The sequence below is a fragment of the Myotis nattereri genome (genome assembly GCF_964212035.1).
Source record: "Myotis nattereri genome assembly, chromosome: 1".
Taxonomy (NCBI): Eukaryota; Metazoa; Chordata; class Mammalia; order Chiroptera; family Vespertilionidae; genus Myotis; species Myotis nattereri.
In genome coordinates, this window is record NC_138075.1 from 120,954,841 (window position 1) to 120,978,691 (window position 23,851).

General features: G+C 37.8%; 1 protein-coding gene and 1 pseudogene across 2 annotated transcripts in view; both read left to right on the forward strand.

Moving 5' to 3' along the window:
* The window catches only part of LOC308527944 (uncharacterized protein), a gene marked incomplete at its 5' end in the record, with an annotated part of 291,900 nt that overhangs the window by 146,010 nt on the left and 122,039 nt on the right, over window positions 1–23,851 (forward strand). The gene's annotated exons all lie outside the window — the stretch shown is intronic.
* LOC308529186 (E3 ubiquitin-protein ligase RNF168-like) lies at window positions 19,519–22,205 on the forward strand (annotated as a pseudogene). The gene is made up of 3 exons: window positions 19,519–19,729; window positions 20,285–20,755; window positions 20,918–22,205. The product of its transcript is annotated as an E3 ubiquitin-protein ligase RNF168-like (transcript).

Consider the following 23,851-nt stretch of genomic DNA (forward strand, 5'->3'; position numbering starts at 1 on the left):
GACATCAATGGGTAGATCTTCCACAGAAAGTCAACAAGGAGATGGTGGCCTTAAATGAAACACTAGATCAAATGGATTTAATTCATATCTGCAGACCATTCCACTCCAAAACAGCAGAATGTACGTTCTTTTCAAGTGCACATGGACTGTTTCTAGGATAGAACACATGTTAGGAAACAAAACAAGTTTTAATAAGTTTAAGAAGATTAAAATCATATCAAGCATCTTTTCTGACCATATTGCTATGTAACTTGAAATCAATCACAAGAAAAAAAACCCTGAAAAACAAAGATATGTTACTAAACAGTGAATAGGTTTAACAATGAGATCAAGGAAGAAATAAAAGATACCTTGAAACTAATGAAAATGAAAACACAACAACCCAAAATTTGGGGGAAGCAGTCCTAAGAGGGAGATTCATAGCATTACAGGCCTATATCAAGAAACAATAATAAGCTCAAATAAACAATCTAACTTTACACTTGAATAAGATCAACAAACAAAGCCCAGAGTTGGCAGAAGGAATGAAATAATAAAGATTAGAGCAAAAGTAATTGAAATAGAGTCTAAATAAATAATAGAAAAGATCAATGAACCCGATAGCTGGTTCTGTAAAAGATAAACAAGATTGACAAACCTTTAACCAGATTCATCAAGAAAAAAAAGAGAGAACTGAAATAAATAAAATCAGAAATGAAAGAAAAGAAGTAACAACTGACACCAAAGAAATACAAAGGATTATAAGAAAATATTATGAACAACTATATGCCAACTATTGGACAATCTGGAAGAAATGGACACATTACTAGATATATGCCACCTTCCAAAACTAAATCAGGAAGAATCAGAGAATCTGAATAAATAGATTACAAGTAGTGAAACAGGCAGTAATAAAAAACAACAACACTACAACAAAGTAAAGCCCTGGACTGAAAGGCTTTATAGGTGAATTTTACCGAACATTTGAAGAACTAACACCTATCCTTTTCAAACTACTCCAAAAAATTCAATAGAAGGGAAGACTCCTGAGCTCAGTTTATGAGGCCAGCATTATCCTAATTCAAAACAAGATAGAGACATGACAAAGAAAGAAAATCATAGGCCAATATCCCTGATGACCATAGATGCTAAAATCCTAAAATAAATATTAGCAAACTGAATCCAGCAATACATTAAAAAGATTATACACCTTGGACAAGAGAGATTTATTCCAGTGATTCAAAGTTGCTACAATATCTGCAAAACAATAAACATGATATGCCACCTATACAAATTGAAGGATAAAAACCACATGATCATTTCAATAGATGTTGAAAAAGCATTTGATAAAATCCAGTACCCATTTATGATAAAAAATCTCAGCAAACTGGGAATATAGGGAACATACATTAATGTAATAAAGGCCATGTATGACAAACCCACAGAAAACATACTCAGTGGGCAAAAACTAAAAGCATTCCCCATTTAGATTGGGATAGGACTGGGATGTCTGCTTTCCCAGTCTTGTCCCAAGACAGATTAAAAGTAAAGGGATGGCCCTAGCCAGCTTGGCTCAGTGGATAGAGCGTCAGCCTGCGGACTGAAGGGACCCAGGTTCGATTCTGGCCAAGGGCACATGCCTGGGTTGCGGTTTTGGTCCCCAGTGGGGGGTGGGGGTGGTGGGGGGGAGAATGGGGCATGCTGGAGGCAGCCGATCAATGGTTCTCTCTCATCATTGATGTTTCTATCTCTCCTTTTCCCTTCCTCTTTGAAATCAATAAAGAAATATATTTTAAAAAGTAAAGGGATGGAAAAAGATATTTAATGCAAATGGAAAGGAAAATAAACTGGAGTAGCAATACTTATATCTGACAAGACTGGGATGTCTGCTCTTTCCCACTGCTCTTATTCAACACAATACTGGAAGTCCTAGCCACAGCAATCAGACAAGAATAAAAAATAAAATGTATCCAAATATTAAAGGAAGAAATAAAACGGTCATTATTTGCAGATGACATGCTATTATACATAGAGGACACTAAAGTTTCCACAAAAAAAACCAAAAAAACTACTAAAGCTGATAAAGGAATTCATTCAAGTAGTAGGATACTAAATAAATATCCAGAAATCAGTTGCATTTTTATACACCTATAATGAACTATCAGAAAGGGAAACTTAAAAAAAAATCCCATTCACAATTGCTTTAAAAATAATAAAATACCTACAAATAAATTTATCCAAGGATGTAAAAGACTGGTATTTGGAAAAGCATAAGACACTGAAGACATAAATTGAGGTAGAAACAAATAAGTGGAAGCATATACTGTGTTCATGGATAGGACAAATCAAGGTCATTAAAATGTCCATACTACCCAAAGCAATCCAACACAATTCCTATGAACATAACAATGGCATATTTCATAGAACTAGAATAAATTTTTCAAAATACCCCCAATAGCAGCCGTAATCTTGAGAAAGAAGGACAAGGTTGAAGGAATCATACTACCTGATATAAAACTATACTTACAAGCCATAGTAATCAAAACAGTATGGTACTGGCACAAAAACAGACATATAGATCAATGGAACAGAATAGAGACCCAAGAAATAAACCCATGCCTTCATAGTCAATTAATATTTGACAAAGGAGACACAAACATACAATGGGGTAAAGATAGTCTATTTAGTAAATGGTGTTAGGAAAATTGGACAGATACATCCAAAAAGATGAAACTTGACCACCTTCTTACACCACAAAGAATAAACTTAAAAGGAAGCAGACCAGGCATTTTGAAACAAAATAATGCATTCAATTTGGGATATTTATTTTCAGGAGCATCTATCTAGTAGGCAGTTAGAAGTAGATCACTTCCTTTTTTAACTTGGCTGCTTTGAAAATTTTTTCTTTGTTATTAATTTTTGACAGCTTTAATACCAAGTGCCCTGGAGAGGCCTATTTGGATTGAGGTAACTAGTGTCCTATTTGCTTCTTGGATTCAAGGATTTAGTTATTTTCATAAGTTTTGGAAGTTCTCATTCACTATTAGTTTGAATACACTCTCCATTCCGTGTTCCCTCTCCTCTTCCTCCACGTGCATATCATTCTAATATTGCTTTTTCTGATGGAGTCAGAAAATTCTCATAGAGCTCTTTAATTTTTTTTTATGCTCAGATCTCTCTCATTTCCCCCTCTGCTTCCTTTCTTGATTCCAATCTTTGATATCACTAATTCTTTCCTCCATCTGGTAGACTCTGTATCTGTGCTCAGTAGTTCACTCAATTTCCTTAATTGCATGCTTCATTTCAAGGATTTCTGATTGGTTCTTTTTTAGAGTTTCAATCTCTTTGGTATAGTACTGGTTTTGTTCTTTTTTTTTTTCTGAGTGCATTGAATTTCCGGTTTGTATTTTCTTGCATCTCATTGCGTACTTTCAGAACTGCAATTTTGAAATCTCTGTCATTTATATCATATATTTCCATGTGTTACAGCTTGCTTTCTGGATATTTTTCATTTTCTTTCTGATCATCCTTGTTACTCTGGTTCTTCATGGTATTTTCTGTCCTCTTCTGTTTTTACATTTATCTCTGTAGATGTCTCCCTACTATTTTCCAGTAAATGGCACTTAATTACAATATTTTTTACCTCTGTGATAGCCCAGTCTTGAACCTATGCTGCTTCTGTATGACAGTACAGCTACCTCACTTGGGGGTGGGGTTTGTTTTGCCTTCAATATAATCATGATCCCTGACCTCTGTGGGATTCCACCCCAAGCACCCTCCCTAGGGATCAGTCACAGAGGGAAACAGAAGTTCTATTGCAATAGCTCTCTGTTTACAGATAATATGCTCCTGGACTCAACTCCAAGGGCAACAGGAGGCCAGTTTTAAGAGTCCAAGCAGCAGCATGGCTCTGTTGTTCTGTATCTTTGTCTGAAATCCCACCGTTGGCCTGACAGTGGAGAGCTGCCTAGCAGAACCCTGTACTCTGTCTGGCTTCTGCTGACTCAGACACTGTTTGCTTCCTTGCTACTCACCCTGCTGGGATCCTCCCCGCCCCCCACACCCCCCAGTTCTCTGTTCCTCCTGGCTGAAGGAAGCATCTGCTACCACCAACTTTCTCCCCTCCTGGCTGGCCAAGCCCTGAGCTCCCAGCTGCAGGACTGTGTCTGTCGGACGTCTGCGCTTTCTTCCCTTCTTGTCTCCTCATTTATTCCTAGTTGTCCACCGTTAGATGTTTCAATGCATGGATCTCTCAGGCATGCATCTGTGTTGAGCAGGGATTTCTTTGTTGAATTATAGTTGGTTAACTTGTTGAAATTTCAGAGAGAGAGGACAAGGGGCTCTCTCCTACCACCATTCCTCTGATGTCACTTTCCTTTGTATACTATGTATGTTTTTACAAAAATTGAATCATGTTATATATAAACTATTTAATAATTTGTTATTTTCTGTATTTTTGCACATACAGGCATTTCTGGCAAAAGGAAATATGTGTTTCTGAAAAACCTTTTGTTTGGCAAAACTGCACACTAAAAATGACAGGGCTCTACTGGGAAATAAGGTGATGGCATGGTATTTAAAATAACAGCAAATGTGTAACCAGGGAACTAGCATAAACAATTATTGGTACCAGGGGAGATAAGTAGGATTTCCAGGTAGAAAATTGAGCATGACCATTTACTGGCATATCAGATAAAAAAAATCAAGAACAATAGAATGCCAATGCCATCAACCCTTTAATTGGACCCAACGGAGTGTGCTTTTATCTACACTAATAAAAGACAAAGATGCTAATTGACCATACCTTTGCTACACCCAAGCCACGCCCACCAACCAATCAGAGCGACTATATGCAAATTCAACCAAGATGGTAGCCGGCAGCCACAGAGCTGGAGCAAGCAGGGAGGCTTGGTTGCCCTGGCGATGGAGGAAACCAAGCTTCCTGCCTACCCTGGCCGGCTGTGGCCTCCACAAAAGGCAACAAAGTTTCAATTATAGAAGCTAAATAAATTCCAGATACCTGCTTCTAGCCAGCCTCCACTGGGAGCATGGGTGGCTAGGGGCTGTGTCCAGTCTGTAAACAGCCATAAGCCCCTCACCCAGGATGGCCAGGCACCCCAGCAGGGACCCCACCCTGAAGGGGCTGTGGTCAGCCTGAAAACAGCCATCAGCCCTTCACCCAGGCTGGCCACACCCTCATGGGGTGAGGGTACTCGCTGGGGGGTTTGGCAAGCCTGCAAACAGCCATCAGCCCCTCACCTGGGCTGGCCAGGCACCCCAGGGGTGACCCCCCATGAAGGGGCTGTAGCCAGCCTGCAAACAGCTCTCAGCCCCTCACCCAGGCTGGCCAGGCATCCTAGCAGGGACCCCCAACCTGAAGGGGCTGTGGCCACCCTGCAAACAGCCATCAGCCCCTCACCTGGGCTGGCCACACCCTCATGGGGTAAAGGTCTCCGCTAGGGGGCTTGGCCAGCCTGTAAACAGCCATCAGCCCCTCACCCAGGCTGGAAAGGCACCCCAGTGGGGACCCCCACCCTGAAGGGGCTGTGCCCAGCCTGCAAACAGCCATCAGTCCCTCACCCAGACTTGCCAGGCACCCCAGCAGGTCCCCCACCCTGATACGGGACACCCTTCAGGGCAAACCAGCCGGCCCCTACCCACGCACCAGGCCTCTATTCTATATAATAAAAGGGTAATATGCAAATTGACCTTAACAACAGAGTGACTGGGAATCACTGGTCACTATGAGACACACTGACCACCAGGGGGCAGATGTTCAATGCAGGAGCTGCCCCCTGGTGGTCAGTGTGTTCCCACAGTGGGAGCTCTGCTCAGCCACAAGCCAGGCTGACGGCTGCCAGTACAGCGGTGGTAGTGGGATCCTCTCCCGCCTCCTCAGCAGCGCTAAGGATGTCCAACTGCTGCTAGGCCTGCTCCCCGCTGGCAAGTGGACATCCCCCGAGGGCTGCCGGGCTGCCAGAGGGATGTCTGACTTTCAGCTTAGGCCCAATCCCCCAGGGAGCGGGCCTAAACCAGCAGGTGGTCATCCCCCAAGATGTCCCAGACTGGGAGAGGGCACAGGCCGGGCTGAGAGACCCTCCCAAGTGCACAAATTTTTGTGCACCAGGCCTCTAGTGTACAATATAAATGGAAACAAAACTCTAACCTGGTGGAATTAGCATCAAGGTAGACATGGATGCCAGTGAAATGGTTACTTTTGAAGTTCTCACTAGGTACCTTGAGCATCCTTATAACCGTTGCTTTGGATGCTGTGTCTAGTAGATTGCTTGCCTCCATTTTATTTAGTTCTTGCTTCCCTTTTATTTAGTTCTTTTATAGTTACTACTAGAGGCCTGGTGCATGGATTCAGGCACTGGTGGGGTCCCTCAGCCTGGCCTGTGGGGATCAGGCCGATACCAGCTCTCCGACATCCCCCAAGGAGTCCCAGATTGCGATAGGGTGGTTCTCGTGTGATGCACCCCGGAACCGGGTTTCCTCCTCTCTGGTTCTGGGTATGTCACCCGAGAACCTCAACTGCCAGTCACAGCAGCTTGGCAGCTCCTGTGTTGAGCGTTTGCCCCCTGGTAGTCAGTGTGCATCATAGCTACCAGTCAGGCAGTCAAATAGTCAGACGGTCACTTAGGCTTTTATATATATAGATGTCCCTGTCTGTGAGGGTGCCTCTCTGAGTAGGAAGGCACTGTAGACCACATTGGGCCCTCCTCAAATTCATGTGTTGAAGCCCTAACCAAAATATGATGGTACTTGCAAATGGGGCTGTTGTGAGATAAACAGGTTTAGATGAAGTTGTTAGGGCCCCCCACCCCCCTCAATACACTCATGATGAGATTAATTTCCTTAGAAGAAGAAAAACCACAGAGCTTTGTTTTCTTTTTACTATGTGAAGACACAGTGAGAATATGGCCGTCTACAAGCTAGGAAGAGATTCCGTACCAAAACCTCACCATGTTGCACCTTGATCTTGGACTTATAGCCTTCAGAGATGTGAGAAAATAAATTTCTGTTGTTTAAGTCACCCCATCTGAAGTATATTTATAGCATGACTGAGATGACAAAGACTGAAGATCTGTGAGAAAACCTTGTTTTAAAATTTATTTATCTGTCAATTTTTTATTGTGGAAATTTTCAAGCATGCCTATAAGTAAAGACAATTATATAATGTATTAAAAAACTAGCTTTGACACTTATTATTTTTCCAATCCTGCTCTCCTGTTTTCCCAACTTTCCACCTCACTTTTTAAAAATTTTCTCCTCATGTTTTAAAATTATTTTTTCTTTTTGTTGCTCTGATTGCTATTTCCTGCTACCTCATTTTCCAAATTGCTAATCTGGTCTTCTTCTTCATCTAGCTTGCTGTTGATTCCTTCTAGTGGATTCTTCATTACTGATATTGTATTCTTCAATTTTGATTGATTCATTTTTATGGTTACTATGTCCTTTTTCATGCTTTTGAAGTTCTCACTGAGTAACTTGAGCACTCTTATAACCATTGCTTTGAATGCTGTATCTGGTAGATTGCTTTCCTCCATTTTATTTAGTTCTTTTTTGGGGGGATTTCTCCTGGTTCTTTTATTTGGGGCATGTTTCTTTTTCTCCCTCTTTTGGCTGCCTCTCTGTATTTGTTCTGCTATGCCTTGGTATAATGGAATTGTGTGGGTCTGACAGTCACGTCTCTGTAGTCACCTGATCTAGGTACTCAAGGAATGCCCCTTGTGTGGGTTATGTGAGTTCTCATGTTGTAATTTCAGTCTTGATAGCTATTGGCCCATTCGTGTGTGGGGAGGACCTTCAGGCTGGCTGACTGTGAGGATCAACCTTGATCACAGTTTATAGGTTGCTAATCAGGTGCTGACCACACAAAGCAGATTTTACCTCAGTATGGTCTGGTGCCTACCTAGATCACTCTTTGGGTATGCCACTTGTGAGATAATTGGATCCTGCTGTGATGTTGTCTGAAGCTGGCCACTCAGTGCATCTGTTCTGGGGTCTTTTGGGAGGGACTCTGGTACAGGTCAATGTCAGGTGCTGCCTGTGACTGGCTCTGGGTAACCTGTTTGGTGCTACAGAGCATTCCACAATTTGTGGCTGCCTCTTCTGGGGGGAATAGCCCATGTTCCAAAGCCACACAACTCAGTTGGGCATCATGGGGACTGTTTTAGAAGTTTGCCTACCACAATTGCATAGCATGTAATTGTGTGGATTATATTATAATTTATTTAATTCATTCTCTATTGCTGGAAATTTAAATTGCTTCCAATCACATTATACACCCACAACTTTCCACTGTATTTTTCATGCCTATTTTATGCTTGAACCTTCCAAAAATTCAAGCTCTAAAGCAACCCTTTCTTCATGTTCAGACTGCAGAGAAATATATTACTCTCTTACCAATTCTTATAAAATTTTAATGAATAACGTTTTCTTTATTTTTGTTACAGGTATTTTAGATAAAAATGATATTCATCATTTATCCCTTAATATAGTCTTAAATTTAGAATTGATATTTTGTACATAAAGTGCTCTTCCAATTCAATAAAAAAGACAATGTCCTCAATATAAAAATATGTGAAGAGAGTGAACAAGTGAATGACAGAAGTGACTAATTATTGACGTAAAATATTAAATTAGAAAAAGACAAATTATGACAAGGTATGTTTCTAACTAATTCAATTGACAAAGATTTAAAAACAGCATAGTACTTAATAATATTGTCAAGGATATACATAATCAGGTACTCTCAACATTCCTGGAAGAAGTTTGCATTTATATGCTATGACTCATCAATTCAATTTGCCTAGGTTTTCTGTCTCTTCTTTCACATCTTGTAGCTGAAATTGAACTACAGAATTTTTCCAGTGTTAGTTGTCACTGTGGAATCACTGTCACTATATTCAAAACATCAGAAAATATCTGTCAGTGAAGTGAGAACAGTTTATCAAAAAAGGCCATGCCACAGTCACTTTATGGGTGTAGATCCTGACAAAAGGATTCTCAAGTTGCCAAGGAGGTTAAAGGGAGTCAAAACAATACTGACAGTCATAACAGAAACAAACTTCATTGCTACCCAAGAGGATGTGGGTGCTATGACAGAACCATTGATATGCACCTGGGAATACATGAGGTGCACTGCAGAATACAACAAACTATCTCCATGATGTGGGGAAAAAAGTGTTTTTGTAAAACGTCACTTATATAATCTTAAGTTTCCCCAAGACAATTTTAAAAAATCTTTATTGTTGAAAGTATTACATATGTCCCTTTACCGTCCCTCCCCCATTGACCCCTTTAGCCTGCCCCCACCACCCTGCCCCAGGCCTTCACCACCTATTTTCTGTGGCCATATAGACTATGCATATACACATACCAGTTCTTTGGTTGATCTCTTCCCACCTTCCCACCCACCCATCCCTACCTTCCCTCTGAGATTTGACAGTCTGTTCCATGCTTCTATGTTTCTGGATCTATTTTGTTCAACACTTAATTTTGTTTATTAGATTCCACGTGAGTGAGATCATGTGATACTTGTCTTTCTCTGACCAGCTTATTTTGCTCAGCATAACATTCTCCAAGTCCCTCCATGCTGTCTCAAAGGGTAAAAGATCCTTCTATTTTACTGCTGCATAGTACTCCATGGTGTAAATGTACCACAGTTTTTTTATCCATTCATATACTGATTGGCACGTGGTCTGTTTCCAGATCTTAACTATTATAAATTGCACTGCTGTGAACATAGGGCTGCATACATTCTTCTGATTGGTGTTTCGGGTTTCTTAGGATATATTCCTAGAAATGGGATCACGGGGTCAAATGGCAGTTGCATATTTAATTTTTTGAGGAAACTCCATACTGTTTTCCATAATGACTGCATCAGTCTGCATTCCCACCAGCATGTGCTAAGGTTCCCTTTTCTCCACATCCTGGCCAGCACTTGTCATTTGTTATGTTGATGATAGCCATTATGACAGGTGTGAGGCGATTCCTTATTGTCATTTTAATTTGCATTTTTCTGATGATCAATGATTTTGAGCATTTTTTTGTATGTCTCTTGGCCATCTGAATGTCCGCTTTGGAGAAGTGTCTATATAGGTCCTTTGCCCATTTTTTAATTGGATTGTTTGTCTTTCTTTTGTTAAGTTGTAGGAGTTCCTTATATAGTCTGGATATTAACCCTTTACCTGATGTATCATTGCCAAATATGTTCTCCCATACCGGGGGCTCCCTTTCCATGTTGTTGATGATTTTTTTTTGCTGTGCAGAAGGTTTTTATTTTGATGTAGTCCCATTTGTTTATTTTCTCCTTAGTTTCCTTTGTCCTAGTAGATGTAGCTGCAAACATTGCTATGACATATATCTGAGATTTTGCTGCCTAGGGTTTCTTCTAGGATTTTTATGCTTTCATTGGTTACATTTAAGTCCTTTATCCATTTTGAGTTTATTCTTATGTATGATGTAAGTTGGTGGCCTAGTTTCTTTTTTTTTTTTCATGTATCTGTTCAATTTTCCCAACACCATTTATTGAAGAGACAGTTTCAAGTCCATTGTATGCTCTTGTTCCTTTGTCAAATATTAATTGAGTATATTGGCTTGGGACAATTTCTGGAGTTTGTGTTTTGTTCCATTTATCTATATGTCTGTTTTTGTGCCAGTATCAGGCAGTTTTGGGAACAGTGGCTTTGTAGTATAACTCGATATCTGGTCTTGTGATTTCTCCAAGTTTGTGCTTCTTTCTCAAGATTGCTGTGGCTATTGGGGTCTTTTTTACTTCCATATAAATTTTTGAAGCATTGATTCTACACTTGTAAATTACCAATACTTGGTGATTTATGCCCTTTGTAACTTATTAGGCATTGCATTAAATCCATAGTTCTCTTTGGGTATTATGAACATTTTAATGATGTTAATTTTACCAATCCATGAGCATGGTACATTCTTCCACTTGTTTATATCTTCCTCTGTCCCTTTTTTCCATGTCCTATAGTTTTCCGAGTAAAAGTCTTTTTCCTCCTTGGTTAAGTTTATTCCAAAGTATCTTAATTTTTGTTGTTGTTGCAATGGTAAGTGGGATTGTTTTTTTACTTTCTCTTCCTGAGAATTCATTATTGGTGTAAAAAAAATGCCATTGATTTCTGGGTGTTAATTTTGTGTCCTGCTACATTGCCAAATTCACTTATTAAATCTAGTAGTTTTTTGGTGAAGTCTTAAGGGTTTTGTATGTACAATATCAAATCATCAGCAACTAATGAGAATTTTACTTTCTCCTTTCCAATATAGATGCTTTTTATGTTTTCTTCTTGTCTTATCTCTGTGGGTAGGACTTCTAGTACTATGTTGAATAAGAGTGGTGAAAGTGAACATCCCTATCTTTTTCCTGTTCTTAGGGGAAATAGTTTTAGTTTTTGCCCATTGAATATGATGTTGGCTGTAGGTTTGTCATAAATGGCTTTTATTATGTTGAGGTATGAACCCTCTATTCCCACTTTACTATGAATCTTTATCAAAAATGGGTGTTGGTTTTGTCGAAAGATTTTTCTGTGTCTATTGATATGATCATGTAATTTTTGACTCTCAATTTGTTTATGTGATGTTTCACATTTATGGATTTACAAATATTGTATCAGCCTTGCATCCCTGGAATAAGTACTACTTGGTCATGGTGTATGATATTGTTAATATATTTCTGGATCTGATTTGCTTATATTTTATTGAGGATTTTAGCATCTATGTTCATCGGGAATATCGGCCTGCAATTCTCTTTCTTTGTAGTGTCTTTATCTGGTTTTGGAATTAGGATAATGCTGGCTTCATAAAAAGAGCTTGGAAGTGTTCTTTCCTCTTGGATTCTTTTGAATAGTTTGAGGAGGATGGGTGTTAGTTCTTCTTTGAATGTTTGGTAAAACTCCCCTATAAAGCTGTCTGGACCAGTGCTTTTGTTTGCTAGTTTATTTTATTTACTTTTTAAAATTACTGCTTCAGTTTGCTCAATTGTTCTTGGCCTATTCAGGTTTTGTGGTTCTTTCTGATTTAGTTTTGGAAGATTGTATTTTTTCTAGGAATTTGTCCATTTTATCTACATTGTCCAGCTTGTTGGCATATAGTTGCTCATAGTATTTTCTTACACTCTTTTGTATTTCTGTGGTGTCAGTGGTTACTTCACTACTTTTGTTTCTGATTTTATTTATTTGGGTCCTCTTTCTTTCTTGATGAGTCTGGCTAAAGGTCCATCAGTCTTGTTTATCTTTTCAAAAACCAGCTCTTGGTTTCATTGATCTTTTGTATGGTTTTTTTACTCTCTTTGTCATTTATTTCTGCTCTAATTTTTATTATTTCTTTACTTTTACTTAATCTGGGCTTTTCTTGCTGTTCTCATTCTAATTCTTTAACTTGTAGTGTTAAATAATTTATTATTAATTTTTCTTGTTTTTAGTGGTAGGGTTGTAATGCTATTAACTTTTCTCTTAGGACTCTATTGCTGTTTCCCAGAGATTTTGGGTTGTTGTGTGTTCACTTTCATTTGTTTCCAAGAAGTTTTGATGTCTTTCTTGATCTCATTGGTAACACATTCATTGTTTAATAACATGCTATTTAACCTCCATATATTTGAATGTTTTTGATTTTTTTACTGTAATTGATTTTGAATTTCATTGCATTGTCATCTTAGAAGATGACATGACATGATTTCAATCTTCTTTAATTTTTATAGACTTGTTTTGTGCCCTAACATATGGTCTATCTTTGAGAATGACCCACGTGCACTTGAGAAGAATGTATATTTTACCACTTTTGTGTGAAATATTCTACAAATGTCAATTAAATCTCTCTGTTCCCAGTGTGTCATTTAAAGTCACAATTTCCTTGTTAACTTTTTGTCTGAAAGATTGATCCAGTGAAGTTAGCAAGGTGTTAAAATCCCCTACTATGATTGCATTGCTGTCAATATCTCCCTTAAAGTCCTCCAGAATTTTTTTTTAATGTATTTAGATGTTCTTATATTAGGTGCATATATGTTTACCAGGCTTATATCCTCTTGTTCGATTGATCCCTTTAGCATTGTGGAGTGATGTTTATTATCTCTTGTGATGGCCTTCATTTTGAAGTCTATTTTGTTAGGCATGAGTATTGCTACCCTAGCTTTGTTTTTCATTTTCCTTTTTATGGAAAATTTTTTTCATTCCTTCACTCTCATCTTGTGTGAGTCTTTTGTTCTGAGGTGGGTCTCTTGTAGACAGTATATATTTGGGTCATGTGTTCATATCCATTCAGATACCCTGTGTCTTTTGATTGTCACATTTAATCCATGTATATTTAAGGTTATTATTGATAGGTACTTATTTATTGTCATTTTAATTCGTGATTCCTATGTTTCTTTCTCTATTTCTTCTCATTACAGCAGTCACTTTAGCATTTCTTGCAGTGCTGGTTTGGTGGTGATAAACTCCTTTAGCTATTTTTTGTCTGGAAAGCTCTTTATTTCTCTATTTTGAATGATAGCCTTTGCTATAGTAATCTAGGTTTCAGATCTTTGCTTTTCTTTACCTTGAATACTTCATGGCATTCCCTTCTGTCCTGTAAAGTTTCTGATGAAAAATCTGCTGACAGCCTTATGGGAGCTCCTTTGTAGCTAACAAATTCCTTTTCTCTTGCCACTTTTCAGATGCTCTCTTAGTCTTTAATTTTTGGCATTTTAATTATGATGGGTCAGGGCATGGGCCTGTTTGGGATCTTCTTGTTTGGGACTCTTTGTGCCTCTTGGACTTGTATGCCTTTTTCCTTCACCAGGTTAGGGAAGTTTTCTGCTATTATTTCTTCAAACACATTCTCTCTCCCTTGCTCACTTTCTTTCACTTCTGCTCTTCTATGATGTGAATATTGTTATGTTTTATGTTGTATCATAGCTTCCTTAAGCTGTCCTCCTGTTTTTTTAATTGTTTTTTTTTTTTTGATTCAATGACTGATTGAGTTTTTTCTCCCTTGTCTTCTAATTCACTGATTCAATCCCTGGTTTCCCTTTGTCTGCTGTGTATACCTTACACTGTGTTCTTTATTAAATGCTATGTCATTCTTCATACCTACTATATCTTTTCTCATGCTGTTGAGCATCCTTGCCATCATTATGCTGAACTCTGTGTCTGATAAATTTATTATTTACATTTCATTTTGCTCTTTTTTTTGAGAATTCTCTTGTTCTTTCATTTGGGGCTATTTTTTTTGTCTCCCCATTTTGGCTGCCTGTTTGGGTTTGTGTCTTTGTACTAGGTAGGTCTGCTATGACTCCCAATCTCTAGTGCAAGACAGTATCAGATGCTGTTTCTGACTGGCCCTGAGTATCCTGTTTGGAGATATCAGCAATCCTTATCTTGTGGCTCCCTCTGCTGCGGCTGGATGCCAAGATGTGCACCAAGGTCTGCTTTTCCTAGCCGCGGACCCTGAAGTAGATCAGGCTAAGACTAAGAACCTCCAGAGACCCACCTCTGTCTGAAGTCTGATTCCATGTCAATTTTTTTTTAAAAGGACACATTTTTTTCTAAGCAAAAGAAGTCTCATTGGGTCTTTGTTTTCATCTTAGAAACCCATACAGTGAAATGAAGCTGATTTTTCATTTTTTTAAAGGAAATGCCATATTGTTAAATGACTGTTTCATTTAAAGGTATCTATTCTTTGCTACCCTATTATGCAAACAAACTTATGTATGTCTTATGATTGTTTGCCAGGTATATGATAGAAAAAACCTGGGGCCAGAACTCTTTTCTCATTTGTCTTTGTGTTTAGGATATAATCCTTGATGCTGACTTAATACAGTAATTAAGTCATTTTATATTTCTGTATTTCTGAGATTCTTTACAAAATTAGTTTGATGATTAAGAAGGTAGAGATTAATGTACAAAAGCACTTTGAATTTATAGGCCATGGTTCTCTTCCAACTGAAGGTTTCTACTCTTTCCCCAGTCAAAACCGAGGAGACTTGATTTTCATTGTATATTGACTGTGAAAATAAATACAGGGATTATATGAGTTTGATGCAGAAAGTTTGATAGCTATTCTTATTCTGGTTCTCATAACCTTGATATCTAAGAACATAATTTAGTCTTGGAACAAGGATATTATACTTCTCTTGTTTCTCTAACTTTCCTTTATTCTTTTTAAGAAAATTGATTTTAGAGAGGAAGGGAGAGGGAGAGGGAGATAGAAACACCAATGATAAGAGAGAATCATTGATCGGCTGCCTCCTGCATGCCCTCTACTGGGGATCAAGTCTGCAACCCGGGCATGTGCCCTTGACCGGAATCGAACGCTTGACCCTTCAGTCTGCAGGCCAACGCTCTATCCACTGAGCCAAACCGACTAGGGCTCTCTAAGTTTCCTTTAAAATGGAAGTGAAAGTTCTACTTCCTTTCATGTCTCACAGGGAACAGTTCAAAAGGCAAACACAAAATGTATAGATTCTCACATCTTTTAAGTATATAGTAAACAATTACCCAACTTGTATTTTACTTGTGGGTTCTTCCTCTTTTCTTTTTTTTCTCAAGTTTTATTTTTCATTGTTGCATTTGTGTTTTGCATATATAATTCTAAGTAGTTCAATCTAATGAAGTAGTGACATATCCTCTGAAATCATTTTATTAGCCTGTTTACTAATATAGGGCATTTATTTTGCTTCTCCTAGTTTGGCAATTTTCTACTGACTTCCAAATTTCCAGTTAACACATGATATATGAAATTAATAACCTCTTTAATCTGAGAGTCTTCATAGCTGAAAATAGCTTTCATTTAACAATACTTAGCTATAAATTTGCCCATATCTTGTAGAATATTCACACTCTGATCAGCCTCTTATTAACAATTGATTTAGCATATTCTAATTACAAAATCATTAATTTGAATATATTTCATAAATCCTTTTAAAGCAGCTTAACCTCATATGTTGCCTTCTCTTTTACATGTAGACATTCTACATGATTAAATCAGAAAACATGCTCAATATGTCTTTTTTATTTGATCCTTACCTAATTTGTGTTTCAAGATTGTAGAGGTCAATGCACTTGGAAATCCTTGTGTGTACTTTATCAAGATGGCTTAAGGGTAAGTTGTAAGCCTCCAAGTGGGCTAAATGATTTAAATAATGGTGAGCTAATTAACATTGTATATATTTGTTTGTATAAGGTCATAGCTTTTGAAGAAAGTTTGGTGTGGAAAGCCATACCGCTGTAAGTATTGAGATGATCAGTAGTTCAAATAAAGTGGCAAAAGGCCACACTAGGATAGTGTAATATTTTGAGAAGTGGCACATTAATCAATTACAGTTTTCTGTTGGGGTAAGGCTTACAATTCTTACTGCAGTGTGGCTGGTGTGTTTCAGTGGTTAAGCATCCACCTAGGAACCAGGAGGTCATGGTTAGAGTCCCTTCCTCTCTGACATCAATTAAAAAAGAAAGCACAAGTACAAAGCTTGTAAAGAAGAAAAATTAATCATCATGACTTGAATAGAGCTTCTATATAGAACAAGGCAATTGAAAACTATCTTTTAAGTGCTCTAACTTTTTTCCTTCTGTTTGGTCTTAGCTTATATTGTGTGGCAAGGAGATAGAAAAGCATGATTTTAAATCCTGACTCTGCCATTAACGCACAGTGTGACTTTGGTTAGGACTTCTAACTTCTTCCAAGCTTCCTAATTCATGAAATTAGGAAGTGGTGCTAAATGATCTCTATAGTAGCATTTGGCTTGAAACCCCTGTGATCATATCTTGTGTAAATGGTATATTCTCTGATTTCTGATTATTGAAAATAGTGCCTAATTGGGTTTGAAACATAAAATAAACAAATGTGAAATTTAAAAATTTTCTGTGCCTATTTCTTATTTATGCCTTAATCTTTGAGAAAGCTAAAGCTGGCTGTTAAATAGTTCTAATGAGCATGAATGGTTGTAGCATTTAAAATCCTTGTCCTGCCTTTGATAAGATCAAAATCAGAGTGAGTAATATGCCTTGGTTGAACATTAGTATGCAAACCAGGAAGCTTGAAAAGATGTGTTTAGGCTCTGAGAATAAAGCAGAAGGCAGCATATTCTGACAGCTGTGAGAAACACAAAAAATATTAATGGTGGCAGTTAGAGAGTCAGACAGCGAATAGCAATGCACAGGTGCATTTTCCCTAGTGCATATATTTCTTCTTTAGTATTCATGATAAGTTTCCAATACCTTCATCTTTACACAGGAATTAGAAACAGTTCAGACTTATTAGTTCAGCTGAGCAATCGCCTAGGACAGCTAAAAGAACAATTTCTACAGTGGTATGTATATTTGTAATAAAGTACTCTTCTATGATTATTCTTTAAATATCACCGCAGTTCCATTTTTCTTTTGTAACAAAGTCATTGTCATTGCAGTTTTATGTTGATTCTATTCTTTTAAAAATATATATATATATATATATTTATTGATTTCAGACAGGAAGGGAAAGGGAGGGAGAGATAGAAACATGAATGATGAAAGAGAACCATTGATTGGCTGCCTCCTGCATTGGGGTTTGAGCCCACAACTCGGGCATATGTCCCAACCGGGAATCGAACCATGACCTCCTGGTTCATAAGTCGGTGCTCAACCACTAAGCCACGCTGGCTAGACTTAATTCTATTCTTAACAACTTATCTGAGTAGAATGAAAAATTTCATTAATTACAAGCTGTTCTACATGCCTCACTGGCCACTGTCTTTTAATACAAATTTCAAACATGCATCTTTCAACATTTTGACTTTAAAGATTAAAGTGTCACTTATGATTTAAGATAATGATGTGAAAAAACTTTTAAGTCAATATAGAAATTCATCACGGTAGAGTAGCAAAATTATAGAAATGTGAAGCATGAACTTTTGCTTGACTATGTCTATGTACATGATCACATTGAATCCCCCTGCACACCCTACAAAAGCCCCAAACATACCAGAAATAGATATCCTGAACACTCTCTTTTCAGAATTATCAAGAGATAGGATGCAATGTGCACAACGCAGGTTCCTAGTGATATTGTATCTCTCTCTCTCAAGTTCTCTTTCCGTAAACAAGTGAACCATTTGAGTCTTGAATACCTGAACAGATGTATTCCTAATCCTCAAACTCCTAATCAGCTCAACTACTTGAAGAAAAATGATGGAAATAGTATCGTGCTGTCATAGGTGCATGAATAGTAGCATTCAACCAAGCCACTGAAGAAAATTTTTGTTTTCTGTACAAAATCCAGAACAAAACCTTGCATGTTTAGCAGTCAATATTATCAAGTTTTAAGTTTCAATATCAGAAAAGTATAGTATATATTAACTTATAGATTAAAGATTTTCATAGGTGTAGACATTTTGATTCACTTACGTTTTTCAAATCCACAAATCTTTCTTTTGGTATTTCTAATTTGAATTGGTATCTACCATTATCACCTTATCTTAATAAGATGGCCATTTTTTCTTTTTAATTCTGCTAGAGTTAATAATAAAATTCATTTTTCGGATTTAAAACCACTGTGGATGAGTTCACACTCACCGGCACCCTCACCCCTGGTCTTCCAATAACAGTTACAAAAATTTGAGCAAAGCTTTATAAAAGATATTTTTACTTAATTGATTTGTCTGAGATTTTGAACAGTGTGTTGAACATTATAAAAGTATTTATTGTGATGTGGGAAATGTATGACAACTCTTCTGTATTTTAAATTATTTTTATAATTAAAACTTGTTCTATAGAAAACACTATATTAGAACTAATACATGAATTCAGTAGGATACAAAGTTAATATTCTGAAATCTTTTATTTTATACACTAATAAAAAACTATCAGAAAGATAAATTAAGAAAACAATCCCAACTATAATTATATCAAAAACAATAAAATACTTAGGAATAAATTTAACCAAGGAGGTAACAGACCTGTCTATAGTTTTAAAACTATAGACATGGATGACAGAAATTAAGCAAAAAACCCCAAATAATTGGAAGCATATACCATGCATATGGATAGGAAGAATTAATATAATTAAAATGTCTTTATTACCCCAATCAATCTACAGATTCAATGCAACCCCTATCAAAATACCAATGGTATTTTTCACAGAACTAGAACAAATTATCCTAACATATATATGGAATAATAGAAGAACCTGAATAGCCAAAGCAATCTTGAGAAAGAACAAAGTTGGAGATATCGTGCTTCCTGATTTCAAACTATACTACAAAGCTATAGTAATAAGAGTATGGCACTGGCACAAAAACAGACACTTAGATCAATGGAACAGAATAGAGAGCCTAGAAATAAACCCTCTGTCCCAATTAAGCCCCAATTAATTAATTATCTGTCTTAGTGGGACAAATGTAGGTGACCAGGAGTCAGCAATAACGGCCTATCCCCTGGTACTGCAATGTCTAGAAAGCTGAGCTGAACCGGAACACATGAACACACGAGACAGAATTAGTATGCAGTCACACAAGGTTTATTTACCTATTCCTAGTGGGTCCTAGGCTCCAGCAAAGGCCACCTGGCGATGCACACTGAAAGACGGAGGACAAAGATGGAGACAGACAGGTGGCCACAGTTGGTTAAGGCTCACATAGCAGAGCAGCCAATCAGGGGCTTGTCTCGTGGAGTGACATGGAGTCCTCCTCTCATTAGGCAGGAGACATTCACTGAAGGAAAATCTGATGCTTATATAGCCGGTGGTAAACAACTTGTGTCTTATCAGTGTGGGCCAGACGGTATGCCTTTGCTAGGAGCAGGGTGTTTACACTTTAAGGGCTTAGGGCATTCACATCAAGATAGTGGGGCGTTCACTACATTTTGGAAGTTACAGAGTATTGGGGTCTTCACACAGCAAACATTTCACACATTAATTATTTCACACAATAATTATTTCCACACATTAGAGGGATTTCCTTATGATCATAACATTATTATAATACCCTCACTTAAATAACCGATCTGTGAAAAAGGAGGCAAGAATGTACAATGGGGAAAATACAGTGTCTTCAATAAATGTTGTTGGAGAGATCAACCAAAGGACTTGTATGCATGCATATAAGCATAACCAATGGACATAAGACACTGGGGGATAGGGGAGGCTAGGGGACTGACAAGGGCAGGGGGGATAAAAAGGACTCATATGTAATAACCTTTGTAATACTTTAAGCAATAAAAAAAAGAATTAAAAAAAAGGGGAAAAAAATAAATGGTGTTGGAAAAACTGGACAGATATATGTAAAAAAAGGTCCTTCTCCAAACATGGCCCGGCGGCTGCCCCCTCAGCAGCTAAGGGACCATCCCCACCTGCATATTAAAATGGCTGTACCTAAAGAAGCCATCTATCTCTTCCTTGTCAGAATGCCAGTGCAGGATCTGCATGGTAATCTTGATTGAGTTGGTAACACTGCCTTGTAATCACATGATCAGTAATGCATGCTTCCAATGGTCTGTCGAAAAGGCAAACTCATGCTGTCCCTTCTGTTGCCACCGGCTCTCTTCGTGGACCAGGTACCATACCTGAAGAAAGTCTCTCATCAATAAGGAACTGTGGGCGATGATTCAAAACCACTGTTCAAAGGAATGCAAGCTTATAGCCTCTGGATAAGAATGGGAAGAAACTGTTGATGACTTACCAGCCAGTTCATCTGTTAAGCAAACCTGGAGAATTGAAAAGAGAATATGAAGAGGAGATAAGCAAGGTGGTGGCAGAGGGAGGGACCAATGAGGAAGAAGCAAACAAAGCCAATGAAGAGTACAGTGGGGCCTTGACTTACAAGTGTCCTGACTAACGAGTTTTTTGAGATACCAGCTGTCTCTCGGCCGATTTTTTGCATTGAGTTGATAATTTGAGTTAACGAGCTCCTTAATGAGCTCGGTCTCGGAACGAATTAAACTCATAAGTCAAGGCCCCACTGTACATACAGAAACTATTGGCAGAGGAGGAGGAAGAAAAAAAAAGGCAGAAAAAAGGAGAAGAGAAATGGAAGAACAGCAAAAAAGTGATGAAGAATGGCAAGAAGGCTAAACATTAATATTAACAATTTCTATGAGGAAAAAGTCTTGGCTTCTCACATGAATTCCAGAAAATCTTATCTAGTCTCAAGCAAGCTGCAAAATTAAAAGTAAAAACAAACAAACAAATACTGGAGATATTCAGAAATATTTGTCACCTAAATCTCAATTTGGGTCAGCATCACAGTCTGAAGTTGCACAACAAGGTAAGAAAAACTCCATGTCTAAGGAAACTCCATGATAGTAGTGATGTGTAAAGAGCCAAGACATTGAGGAAGATATGCCAACACTTTCTCCGCAAATATGCCTTGAGATTCAAGAACAAGGTGCAAAGCCATCAATAGAGTCACCTATGTGCCAATTATGTGCCAGTGGTACAGAATGGTGTCTTGAAGGAGAAGTCAAGATGAGACCAAGCAATCATGATTATGTGTCATAAATCATTAGAGACCTGAAGCCAGAGTTTCCTACTCTAGAAAAGCTGTAGTTAAGCCTTGTGGCAAAACAGAGAGTGGGTGTACTATGTCAGCTATGACACAGATAATTGGAAATAAGACAGTTGAGACAAAAAATGAAAAATCTTGTCCTACTGATCAGTGAAGAAAGTATTTCCAAAAGAAAAAACCAGGAGTCTTCATTTGAAGCAGTCAGTGATCCATGCTTTTCTGCAAAAAGAAGAAAATGTCCTCTGAATCTTCCTCAGACCAAGAGGAAACGGAAACATTAATCAGCTGTACCCCACAACTGTTAGATTTGGAACATTTACTTTTTGAGAGACATAAACAAGAAGAACAGGACAGGTTATTAAAGATTCAGAAAGAGGCTGATAAAGAACAAATGAAAGTAAGCCAGCAGAAAGGATCCCCACATGAATATCAGTTATGTGCTACACCCTCACCGCCAGACAAATTGCTAGATGAACAGAGAAAGAATTTCAAATTCTTAAAATGACAAGCTTATATAGAGCATTCCAAACCTCAGAGAGGCCCAAAAAATGAAAATTGGCAACCTTTTTTAAAGATCCAGTTGAAACATTCAGTTAATGTTAATGGAAGAAAGATTTCAAAGTCTACTAGAGATGATTGTAATGTATCTAAAAGTGTTCATTCCTTACAGCCTAGGAAGTCACAGAAAGGTATTTTTCAGTTGTTTCAGAGATATATACAAAGTAATCCATGGGCAAAGGAGGGGGTGTTTTAGAATTTGGTAAAGCTGGATTGTGATGCTCTCCTTTTTATCATAAAATGTTTATAAAATGTCTATTCTGCTCTGTGGGCACACTCATTGCCGGTAACTAAAGGGCTGTGCAATTACAAGGGAGGAATATACAAATGTACTTCTGCCAAAGTCAGTGATAAGCAAGAGTCTCAATTCTTTATGAATAACTGTGATCTGCTGAGTTTGACAGTCCTTATATGTAATAGATATGAAAATGCCTGGACCAACTCCCAAGAAATCTTCCAATGCTATTCTCTTTTTTTTTTTTTTTTAAATTCATGTTTTATGGCCTTTGCTCACCTTTTTGTGCTGACTAGTAATTAAAGCAAGATTATATTGTAAGCATTATAGCATTTTCTTTTATTTAAAACTAGAGGCCTGATGCATGAAGATTTGTGCAAGAATGGGCCTTCCTTCCCCTGGCTGCTGGCACCACCTTTGCTCCGGCTGGAGCCGCCTTTCCGCCTTCCCATACTGCCCAGAGACCCTGAGCAGCTGGGGTGGTGCGGTGTCCCACCCCAGCCGCTCAGTGCCTGTGTATGCAAATTAACCTGCCATCTTTTTTGGGTTAATTTGTATACTCACTCCTGGTTGGCTGGCGGACATCATGAAGGTGCAGACAATTTGCATCTTTCTCTTTTATTAGTGTAGATGGATTAGAATCATGTGAAGTCAGAAAAATCAGAGTTTTCTGGAAAATTAGGATTAATTGACAGAAAGGAAACTCATCTCTTAAGGCAAAAAGACCTGAGTAGAGTGAACTGATAACTTGGAAGCATTGAAACTGAGTGGATGATCAGAAACTGGGTCCAGGATGGAGTAGCAGAGCATTCTCCCTTATCCTTTCTTTGCTAAATGACACAGTAAACATTTGGGTTTTACATCTTGTGACACTATAGTAAGTGTCATTAAAATAATTAGTTACTAAATTACCTGAAATTTTGGAAATTCACCTTTCTATTAATCTGTTATTTTAGAAAAAATGGGAATTACTGTAGAAGAGTTAAATCACAGTGTACAGTATATTGTTAAATCACAGTATGTTGTAGAACCCAAGATATAAATAACCATGTGTTTATTTCCTTATTATTTGTATTGGTAGTGATTTTTATTTGTGTTTATGGACAGAAATAATATGATACTGGGGTTTCCCCCTAAATTACCCCACAAAGCTAAATCAGAGGCCATGGTTCCATTTTGTGAAATTTAACTTAGAGACTATTACTTTTTGTTTAATTAACATGAACAACTTTAGCCTGGATGGCATGGCTCAGTGGTTGAGTGTTTACCTATGAACCAGGAGGTTGAGGTTCAATTCCTGGTCAGGGCACATGCTCGGGTTGTGGGCTCGATTCTTATTAGGGGCATGCAGGAGACAGCCAATCAATGATTCTTTCTTGTCATTGATGTTCCTATCTCTCTCTCCCTCTCCCTTCCTCTCTGAATCAATAAAAATAAAATATGAACAACTTTGAGCAAACAAGCAACAGCATTTCTGCTGATGCTAGTTATTCATCCTTTTAAGGTAAAAATGCAATAAAATGTCCTAGAGCTAAGTCTAGCTTAAATGTGTCAATGTTTTTATACACTTTTGAGATATTTTACCTCCAAATTTTATAACTGAAATT